Source organism: Lissotriton vulgaris, chromosome 1_1 (assembly GCF_964263255.1).
Source record: "Lissotriton vulgaris chromosome 1_1, aLisVul1.2, whole genome shotgun sequence".
In the NCBI taxonomy this organism is placed as follows: Eukaryota; Metazoa; Chordata; class Amphibia; order Caudata; family Salamandridae; genus Lissotriton; species Lissotriton vulgaris.
Genome location: NC_141685.1, coordinates 1,025,125,840 through 1,025,134,980, shown reverse-complemented (window position 1 = coordinate 1,025,134,980; position 9,141 = coordinate 1,025,125,840).

The following is a 9,141-nucleotide window of genomic DNA, read 5'->3' as shown; positions in this document are numbered from 1 at the left end:
GTGCCGCCAAGGGGGTCATAAAGATGTTAAAAAGAGTCAGGCTCAAAATTGAGCCCTGAGGCACTCCCACCTCCAATGGCGGCACCATGGCAGAGTACGGTGGGGCCCAGACCGTTTGGCGGCGGTTCGCTAGAAAGGACTCGAACCAGTTGAACACCGTCCCCCGCAGTCCGATCTCACTAAGTCTAGAGAGGAGACCTCCGTGGGGACGGTGTCAAAAGCTGCTGAAAGATCCAGCATTACCAGCATCGCCTTTCCCCCTGAATCCAAAACCTCCCTGATGGCTCCGTAACTTCCACTAGAGCCGTCTCCGTGCTCATATTGGAGCCGAAGCCGGACTGGGTGTTATGCAAGATGTTGTTAGTCTCGAGGAAGTTGGAGAGGGAACAGTGGACATGCTTCTCCACGAGCTTGGCAAATGCTGGAAGCAGAGAGATGGGCCTGTAATTGGCGTGTACCAAGGGGTCAAGATTAGTCTTTTTTAGAAGTGGTAAAATAAGAGCATGTTTCCAAGCCGAAGGAACCACTCCTGAACTAAGTGAAAGGTTAAGGGCTGGATTAATTAAGGCATTGATAGCTTGTGCCGATTTCACAAGAAATTTGGCCGGGCAAGGGTCCAAAGGGGAACCTGATTTAAGTTTGGCCAGAAGATCCAGTGAAACTGGCAGGGAGAGGGCGGGGAAGGAGGAGAGGACAGGAATAAGAAAGATAGATGGATAATAATAGTCTCCTGAGATAAAAGGGGCTGTATTATATTCTCAGTAACTAGCCCTCCAAATCTTTGTGTAGGTTTTTGTATTATTTATTATCCTTCCCGGGTGAATGTTTTTTTGGGGGTTTTCTCCTGGTTCTATTAAATATGAATACGTTGGGGCCTATTTGGATTCTACGCTGAACTTCTTTTAGGTTGGTTATATGTATACCGCTTTTGATTACTGTGTCATGTTGTCCTAAGTGTGTGCTCATAATTTTACATCTCTTCCATATAGTTATATATATATATATATATATATATATATATATATATATATATACACATACACACACACCAGTGAGCCTGTTGCTAAATATTGATCTACCCTAGTGGAAGAGGAAACTCTCTAGGTAGTTATCCTATCGCATGATAAATTGGACCACAGTGTTATTTTCATTCTGCATGCCTTTTGTAATAGATATAACCTTATCTCTACTTCAGGAATCACATAAGGACCTTCCAACTGGAATACTCATACCTGATGCGTGTTGATGCTGTGTTTTTCCTTGTTTTGTTCTCCCTCCCCCATATCTACTGTGTTAGCCATGACATTGCTAGTCTGACATTGGTGGGTGTGGGAAGTTGGGACCTATCTTCATATCGTGCATCACGCCCTGCAGAAACAACAGGTGAGAATTACAGAACATGAAGAACACGTTTATTTTCCAACTGGGCGAGATGGAAGAAGGCCAGATGAATTTAGCTGACTTAGCTCATATGATAGGGAATTTGAAGAAAGAAACCCAAGCTCTTACTATTAGAGCAGATGTCTTGCAGCAAGGCTCCTCCCCTGCAGCCTCAGCTGATTCCAATGCTGGGGCTGCTGATAATCTGTTCTCCTCAGTGCCCTCCTCTTCTAGTGTGGGTCTCCGGTTTGTCAAGTAACTACTCTTTCCACAATACCTCAAGCTCCTCCTGAGCAATTTCTGTGGGACCCTGCCAAGTACGCTACTTTTATAAATCCATGTCAATTGCATTACATGTCTAAAGAATCTTGTTTCCCCATTGAACAAGCTAAAGTAGCATTTGTCTTGTCATACCTAGGAGGAACGGCTGCCTCTGGGTCTATACCATTAGTGGAACTAAATGATTCTTATTGTACAACTATACAGAGTTCAAGAGCGAATGACGTAAGTTGTCTGAAAGACATTCCTTTTTAGGTCTCGGCCTGCGAAAGACTGCGCACATGCGCAGTCGAGCTGGCGAGATTTAATGAGATAGAGGATTGTTCACTAGCGAGGTTAAGCCCCGCCCCTCTTCTCCATTGGCTGGCGTCCTAAACGGTGGCCAGCCATTGGAGAAGAGGTCCTAGTAATGTTCTTCTTTCTTTCTAAGCCCCGTCCTTTTCAGACTGGGTTACTTGACTTACTGCTGGCGTAAAAGGTTTCGTATCTTCTTTATGGGTCCAGATGGCCCCATAAAGAAGATAAGGAACCTTTTACCACAGAAGGAAGTCGGGGCACCCAGTCTGAAAGGGACGGGGCTAAAAGAGACATTTCTTTCATGTTAGTATAATCGCGGCACCCGCACTTTACTTGTAACATTTTAAAAGTAATGCGCGGGTGCCACGATTATACCAAAATGAAAGAAATAGATGTTTTTGTTCTATTTCTTTCATTTTGGTATAATCAAATGCAAGGAGAAAACTCCATTATTTCCCAAAGTTATTGGTCCTCCCAATAATGTTTCACTATTTGTCCTTGTTTCCCACAGTGATTCTGACAAGGGTGAGGTTTGCACTGAGCTGATATATCTGTAAAAACTTGCTGCTTCCGATAGGCTCCGTCATGACCCTGGATTTGAGAGGCGGCTGGGGGTACAGCACCATCACGAAGGGCACGCGTCCAATCTCGGCGAGGGAGGATAAGGCATGTTTCATCCCAGGAATCCTCAACCAACAGATTAAGACCTTTTTACCAGCCCGGGGAGGAGACGGCTGTATTCTGCTGGGGCTGAACGGACACCATGTAATCAGTGCCCCATTAAATAGACAAGCATTGACACTGTGGGGTGTAAACACGAGGCCCTATGGCTGCTTAAGAGACAGGCAGCAGCCAGAGCATGCAAAGGTTCAATACAGACTAGGAACATTTAGCAGAAAATGTAACACTGAAAAAATAGTTCCGCGCCTGCCTCCTTTTTCCCCACAAAGGGAATGAGTTAGAAGAAAAAGGGTCTTTTGCATGCAATCACTACCCTGCCTGCGCGTTTAAAGGGGACAATGTTACAATCTAAAATACTTTAATATAGGACATAATTCCAGTAAGCGCTGTCCCAATTACAAGTTTCAAGAAGCTCAGAAAATGTGTTGAACACACTAGGCTTCTCCGGGCAGCGTGATCTCCCCTAGTCTTTCCTTTCTTTACAATGATTATTAAGTTAAAACGCTTGAGTCCTAAAAAGCTGTGGCACCTTCGCGCTTTCAGTCTCAGCTGAGTGAATCAGTGCTTCCCTTTTGTAGCCTGGTCCATGCCGCGCAGCTGTGTGTATTTCCCAACTGGCCAAGAGTTTAATTGCCGTTCGCATTGGAACGGACTCCGCGTGGCTTGGAAGGTCCGCTCAGCGGGGGCTGTGCTGGCACTGTGGTTGTCTGCAGCACAGAATTTCTTGGATTACATGCGAAGCGTTTACAATTCCGCCTCATCACGGAAAACTCCTGGCGAGTGTGTGTTCCTTTTAAGACCTGAAACAGAGCAGTCTCACACGCAATGTTTCTCTCTTCTAGTTCCTGCAATGGGTGCCTGGTTCTTAGTTTGTTAAGCATCACCCTTTCACTCATGCCACTGCTTGTGAGCCACATTAGATATCGCAGTAGTGCATTTGCCTACGAAATACAATTGTCCCGTACTGGGAGTCCTAATTTTACATTCCGCGCAAGCATCATCCTGGTGCATGTACATAGGCGCGCTGCAGAACACGTGCATTTGTGGTGAGAGATAGCAGAGTTTGTGTGGGTGCAGTGAGTCAGCATCAGAAAGTGCGTTTCACATCTGCTCGTGAGGGATAGCTGGGTGCTGTTAGTCATCCCTACGGGCCTGTGTGGGCGTGGATTCAGCTATCAGTGGGCAGGTGACCGTCCTTATTTAGAAGTACCACGCGTCACTTGACTAGAAAATGGTGGCCGCTCTGTGATCCTAACAGCTGCAGACGAGGGATGCTGAAAGTGCGATAAGGTGCTGGAATATGGTTTTTAAACCAATTGGAATTCAAATTAACCGAAACCTTCCGAAAACCTTTAAAAGGTAGGTGCGTGTGTACTGATGAATTCAAAGGGCTGCGTTGGTGCTGTTCGTGGTGAATTGTTGCAGTTTGTTTAAGCGAGGATGAGATGGGAGCGCAGTGTTTGCCAAAAAGATGCAAAGCTGCAGCCGAAGCAAGGCAGCTGTATTCTAATTCAACCTCAGCCAGTCCGGCTTTATGAGGCAAGGCAGCGCCGTAATATGCATTTTTGTACCCCCACACCTGGTTTTGCATTATTGCCCCCTCCACCTCATGCCTTGTCGCATCAGTGCCCGCCCTCCACCCCCCGACCTGGTTTTGCATCAGTCGGCCCACACCTAACCCCCACCTGGTTTTGCATTAGTGCCCCTGCCCCACCCCACACCTGGTTTTGCATCAGTGCCTCTGCCTCCCCTCCATCACGACTGGTTTTGCATCCGAGATATGTGTCTACTATTCTTTCCTGAAACGACACTCATTTATGAGCGACAGTGTCCAACCTTATAGTATCGTTTTAATGCTGACGGGTGCATGTGCGTGTTTTTATGTTATTTTACTTTAACTCACGAGTTAAAATGTATTCTATTTCAAAATATAACTGCTGAATTTTTCCTTAACAACATTATCCTTTGCAAAGGGGCCTCTGTGTGATATCTGTACAACAAAAAAAGTCACCCAAGGCAGTCAAAGGGTCACCAATCTGAAAGGTACATATGCTGAAAATGCGCAGACAGGAAATATCCAAACCCTAAAATAAAATAAACATACCCAGACGTAACGGAAAGGAAAGATGTGACTTTCACCTAGATGAGATGAAAAGTCAGCTTGAAATGACGAATTTCTGCATGTAAAGGTCTTTAACATGTAGCCAAGTGTTTAATTTTGGGTTGACAGCAGAATTTGGTCACTTAACGTAGCAGCAGTAGGATGAAGTGCTCACGCCCAGGCATGTAGATTTTTGTATCTATTTGCTTTACCTTTTAAACATTCGCCCCTGCCGGTTTTAAATAATTAGCTGATACAGCAACTACCCGTTGCCATAATCTGCTGCTTGTAATGTTATGTTATGTTAAGTTAAAACGGGTCTTTTATAGCGCACGGCTACTCCATGGAGTGTCCCGGCACTTTGACAAAAATCCGAAAAAGAGACCAGGGCAAATGAGGGGCGAGAAACAGAGGGAATTACTGGGAGAAAAGCCATGTCTTCAGCTCCTTCCTGAAAACCAGTAAATTGCTGATTTTCCTAAGAGAGACGGGCAGAGAATTCCAGCATCGCGGTGCCAAGCAACGGAAGGAGCGTATTCCAATTCTAGCCCGCCTGGCGGAAGGAACAGAAGCCATAGCCAAGGAGGACGATCTCAGATTTCTAACAGGGACATAGAATGTCAAACGCCTCCTTATATACCTGGCCCCAATCTGGTGAAGCGCTTTAAAGGCAAGGGTAAGAGCCTTAAAAGTAATTCTTCTTTCGACAGGTAGCCAGTGGAGCTTTTTAAGCAATTCCGATGCGCTCACTCTTCGCTGAAGGCCATAAATGGCCCTTGCGGCGGAGTTTTGCACCATCTGGAGGCGTGACACCAGAAATTAAGACAATCCCAAGTAGAGCACATTAGCATAATCTAGGCGTGAGCCTATCCAAGCCTGCACAATGAACTTCCTATGGTCAAGGGACAGGATAGGGAGGAATTTCCTTAACATTTTGAGGATGCCATAGCATTTCCCTGAAAGCTCCCGGATCTGAGACCCAAAAGAGAGGCCATCATCAATCAGAAACCCCAAATTGTTTGCTTTGGAAGAGGCATCTGCAGGAGGGTACATGTCCGGAGGCCACCAGGCCCTCCACCTGGGATCAGGCGGACAGCCAAAATAAAGCAACTCCGATTTATCGGAATTACATTTAAGGCTGTGCCTTCTAAACCAGTCGAAGACCGCACCCAGACAGCTTCTGATCAAGAAGAGCAGTTTCCGTACTCATGTTGGTCCGAAAACCCGACTGAGTATCGTGCAGAATATTATTACTCTCAATGAAGTTAGATAGGGAGGTATGCACATGCTTCTCCACTACCTTGGCCAGGGCTGGGAGAAGGGAAATCGGCCTATAGTTAGCATGCGCTAATGGGTCCAGATTGGGCTTCTTAATGAGCGGCAAGATCAGGGCATCTTTTCAGGCCTGGGGGGCCACTCCTGTGCTCAAGGACATATTGAGCACCGGGTTGAGCAAAGAATTTATAGCGGGGGTTACTCTACCTAGACACTTTGCGGGACAAGGATCCTGTGGAGAGCCGGACTTGAGCTTGACAAGAGAGTCTAGTGAAGCAGAAAGAGACATAGGTGGAAAGTCGAACAAGGAGGGGCCTTCCAATACCAGAGATGAAGATCTAAGAAGACTCATCGCAGGTGCAGGAACTAAACTAAGAGGGGGAAAAGTGTCTTGGATAGTTTTGATTTTAGTGGCAAAAAAGAGTGCAAGTTGACGAATCCAGGTTTCAGTGTGGGAGTGAGATGGCAAAATTGCGGTGGGGGAGATGAAATCTTTCACAATGCGGAATATTTCCTTACTCGTATTCTCTGCATCCTCTATCCTTTTGCCAAAATAGGCTTTTTTCTCAGCCATGATCTGGCGGTGATAAAGCCTAGTAGATTCCCTATATTTAAATTTGTCACAGGGATCATACCGGCGACGCCAAGCCCTTTCAGCTTTTTTGCACTCTCTGCGCAACTCACAGAAAGAGGGAGTAAACCATGGGGCAGAGGCAGCCTATTGGCTTTACCAGAAGTAGCCTTGGGAGCCAGCTCTTCAAATCTGTCGACAAGCCACCTATGTAACACGTCCAGGTCCTCCTCTAAATTGCCTGCTAGTAGACTAGGGTGTATCGAGAGTGCAGATACCACCATTTCAGAGGACACCCGATGAAATGCCTGAGAAGTTCTCCTAGAGCCTTCCAACGGCCTTGGAGAGGTGGATATGACAGGGGGAATGAAAAAATGTATTAAAAGATGGTCAGACCAAAGGACAGGAATCGGGGGGGGGGGGTCAATCGAATTTGTAGAAAAGACTTGATCGAGAGTATGCCCTTTATTGTGTGTGGGAGTAGAAATATAGGGTAGTAGCCCTAAAGGAGCTGTAATGTCCCATATTTTAATCACATCAGTGTCATTCCCTACATCCATGTGCAAGTTAAAATCTCCCAATAGTATACAGTGTTCAGATTTTAAACATAATACTGAGAGAACAGCCTGCAGTTCCTCAAAAAAAGAGTCCTGTGGGTCCCGGAGGCCTATATATTAAAAGCCCAACACAAGCTTGATGGGGAGAGAGAGAGAGGTTAAAACCCAAGGATTCACACCCCGAAATGTTTTCAGTAGGGAAAATGGCACAGGAAAACGCTTGTCGACTACCAGAGCACCCCACCGCCTCTGCCTTAGGCCCTATCCTTTCTGACGATGACATAGTCAGTAGGAATGGCAGTCATTAAATCAGGGCCAGAGCTTTCCCCCAGCCAGGTCTCAGTTAGAAAAAGGCATAACGGCTTATACTCTGTCAGCAAATTGTAAATTGTAAATATCCAATGCACGAGTAAGTTGCCAAAAGTGGTTTTTGGACGTCTAAAAATGCACTACTGCATATCCTGGCAGTTATACCTTGCGAATTAGCTGCTCTAGCCTGGAAATAAACAAAACAATGAGTTTCTATTTTATTTTGTCTCCTCCTCGAGTCTTTAATACCACCTTGTGTGAAGAGACGAAAAATGGGCGTTCACTAGTATTTCATGGCACCGCTGGTTTCCAGTCTCTTAATGCAGTGTTTGCGCATCTGCCATTACTATCTGAATGTAAAATGTTGCTTTTTTTGGGTGTGTGTGTGGCTCTGTGTGTGTCTGTGTGTGTGTGTGGCTCTGTGTGTGTGGCTCTGTGTGTGGCTCGGTGTGTGTTGCTCTGTGTGTGTGTGTGGCTCTGTGTGTGTGTGGCTCTGTGTGTGTGTGTGTGTGGCTCTCTGTGTGTGTGTGGCTGTGTGTGTGTGTGTGTGTGTTTGTGTGTGTGTGTGTCTGTCTTTCTGTCTGTCTGTCTGTCTCAGTTTCTGTGGGCAATTATTTTCTTTTTCTTAGCCGTAGTATGCAAATGTGAATCGGGTGCAAAATCTCAGTTTTTGCATTACCCTCTTTCTGCCTGCAGCAGACTAGAAAATGAATAATTTGTACGCTGCATTTTTGCAGGGACCCATTGACTGCCACAAAATTACTGCCCCGGCATGCCAACTTGCAGACACATTTCACAATGGGGGGAGGGGGTTTGGGGGGAGGATCTTATAGGTGATGTGTCTAAAAAGGGACAAAATCATAAGCCAATTGCGTTTACGAGGCATGAGGGCACAAGGTCATGAAGAGGGGTCGGGGCTTTGGGCTGAGATCTGACCACCAACATTCCTCCCCCCCCAAAACAAAAGCTTCTGAACCTACCACTAATGCCCTGCGGAGTATGTAAAATAAATACCCATGAAACGCAGCAGCGCCCACCCTCCAGATATGATCTGGAAACCCACATCCCACAACCCACAACTGCAGTGTGAGAGACAGCAGTGTGAGAAACAGCAGGTTGTGAGAGAGAGATGGCAGTGTGAGAGAGAGCAGTGTGTGTGTTCTAGGGAGAGCATGGTGTGTGAGAGAGAGAGCAGTGTGAGAAACAGCAGTGTGTGTATTCTAGGGAGAGCATGGTGTGTGAGAGAGCAGGGTTTGAGAGACAGCAGCATGAGAGAGACAGCAGCGTGAGAGAGACAGCAGCGTGTGAGAGACAGCACCTTGTGAGAGACTGCACCTTGTGAGAGACTGCAGTGTGAGAGACAGCAGCTTGTGAAAGACAGCACTGTGTGTAAGAAAGACAGCAGTGTGTGAGAAAAAGCAGTTTGTGTGAGAGAGACAGCAGTGTGAGAGACAGCAGTGTGTGTGTTCCAGGGAGAGACAGCAGTGTGAGAGAGACAGCAGTGTGTGAGAGACAGCAGTGTGAGAGACCTTTTATTTATGTTTTGATTTGGAAACATAAATAAAACGCATTGTTATTTGCAATGTCAATAGCTCAAACTTGCTTAAATATGCGACCTATTGCATTGCAACTGCAATAGGTCACGCATTTGCGAGAGATTAAGCTATTGGCATTGTAAATGACAATATCAT